The sequence below is a fragment of the Penaeus vannamei genome, unplaced genomic scaffold, assembly GCF_042767895.1.
Source record: "Penaeus vannamei isolate JL-2024 unplaced genomic scaffold, ASM4276789v1 unanchor562, whole genome shotgun sequence".
NCBI classification, from domain to species: domain Eukaryota; kingdom Metazoa; phylum Arthropoda; class Malacostraca; order Decapoda; family Penaeidae; genus Penaeus; species Penaeus vannamei.
Genome location: NW_027213566.1, coordinates 25,001 through 27,500, shown reverse-complemented (window position 1 = coordinate 27,500; position 2,500 = coordinate 25,001).

Genomic DNA, 2,500 nt, shown 5'->3' with positions numbered 1-2,500 from the left:
TTTTAACCATTAAACATTAACCACCCATTTGCAATAATATATGCTAGGAATGTATGAGGTATAATGTATATCAAAATCTTATTTTTTGCGTAAAGATAATTGACAGTTCGTGTTATAATTTCCTCTTTGTATTTGGAGACTATACTTTGGAAAAGAGAGATAAACAGGAAAATTCATCATGGTTCATTTGTTTACATTGGTTGAATCTTTGAAAATGTCACTCGGGAGACAGTCGCAAGGCCTTCCGTGGTGTTGGCGACCGTTGGAGGCGTGGTCATAAGACCGTTGACATCCATGGCTTTCTATTGGTCGTTGCGTCTAGGAGGCTGACTGCTGATTGGTCAGTCAACTACCGGTCTGCCCTCTCCTGGAAATCTACGGAATTAACTTACAACGTAAACATTGACCTTACAATGTGCTTACTACATTGTAAAACTTTTTTGAGTACGGGCGGTTTACAATATAGTAAGGAGATCGGAAGGTACAGCCAGCAACAAAAGCGATGACGCCTCGCCAGTCCTGGGCTCGGTGAGATCATGCCCTTCTTGCCTTGAAAAGAAGCCCGCGTTCAAACAACTAGGGCATAATTAGGATAGTTCGAATGTGAGGAGGTGGGAAAGTACGGAAATCAGGCGAAGTCAAAAATGACTGCAATATACATGGAGAGAGAGAGAGAGAGGGATCGCTTTTATTCCTGTTTAGTTGTTAATTTGGTGGATATATTGGAAACCTGTCTTAAGAAATAAATTATCGTTTATCATTTCGAAAATGATTATCAAGAAATCACATATTTTTAGTTCAATTCCTTATCATATTTTCTATATAAAAATAAACATTGTTGGAACTGTATTCATATTAATATTAGTCAGACGGAAATATCCTTAATTCATATATGAAGGATGTATATTATTATGGCTCTGCATTATCCTAAGCAGCTACTCTCTGACTTCTCTGTCTTCTATCACCTAGATCCACTATTTGGATAATGATAAACTTTTTGATACAAAAAGATATGTAGCATAAGTTTCGCAACACCTGCATCCTTTATACCCCACCTTCATTATATCAATGCACCGCTGCACACATTCATTGCTTTTCATATTACATCATTCATTTTCACCAACAGTTTCGGAAATAATATAATAAATTAGGTTGACTGACGATGCACTTTAAATCAATTTGTATCTCAAAAGTAACTTAATGCTGATATAATAGACAATACATAATGTAAGTATATGATTGCGAGCGGCGGAGCCAAGTGGCCCATCACACTCAAGTTGACTCCAACCAAACCGTGCTTCGCGATTCATGAACGCGACTGGAGGTCGTGGTTCGTAGGAGGCACCCAAACGAAATAAAAGGAAAACAGGGCAATCGATACCCATACCTTTACAGCCCATTACCCTCGAAGTTTTGCGGCCAAAGCCATTTATTAATGTTTGTTAGTCCAAGAGGCGCTATTTGAGACGATACATTATTCACACCCACAAATATTATCCACAGTGTGTGTGTGTGTGTGTGTGTGTGTGTGTGTGTGTGTGTGTGTGTGTGTGTGAGAGAGAGAGAGAGAGAGAGAGAGAGAGAGAGAGAGAGAGAGAGAGAGAGAGAGAGAGAGAGAGAGAAGGGGGGATGAGAGGGAGAGATGGGGGGTGCAGACACTAACCTCGATACGATGGGACTGAAACATAGCCGAACACTCACTCCTTGCGTTCTCAGCGGTTCTAAATCATCCCCTTCTTCCAGGTTGTTTGAACATGGGCCACCTTTCTGGGCTAGAAGGGCAAGATCTCTCCCAGCCCAGGTCTGGCTAGGCGACATCGCTTTTGTTGTTGGGTGCACAATATAGGAGGGCGGTTACTACGTCCTCGACCTCGTAACCGACGGGCTGTTCTGAGTATCCTGGGCTAGGGTTTTGTTATGGTGGGTCCCCCCCCCCCCACACACACACATGCACGCGCGCACACACGCACGCTCGCTCGCACACACACACACACACACACACACACACACACACACACACACACACACACACACACACACACACACACACACACACACACACACACACACACACACACATACACACACACACTTACACACACACACTTACACACACACACACACACACACACACACACACACACACACACACACACACACACACACACACACACACACACGCACATGTATATATTAATATGTGTATATGAGAGAGAGAGAGAGAGAGAGAGAGAGAGAGAGAGAGAGAGAGAGAGAGAGAGAGAGAGAGAGAGAGAGAGAGAGAGAGAGAGAGAGAGAGAGAGAGAGAGAGAGAGAGAATTTTGTTTGTTAGGATATAAAGCCCAAAGATACCTTACGATACGGAATACGGTCGCAAGGGTTACGGAATCCATACGCTCTTGTTTATTATTTGAAAACGGGTTATAAAGTCGTTAGTTGAGAAATTGTAGATGTCTCTCGTAATTGATACGAGAGACAGCATTTACGATAGATTCGTAAT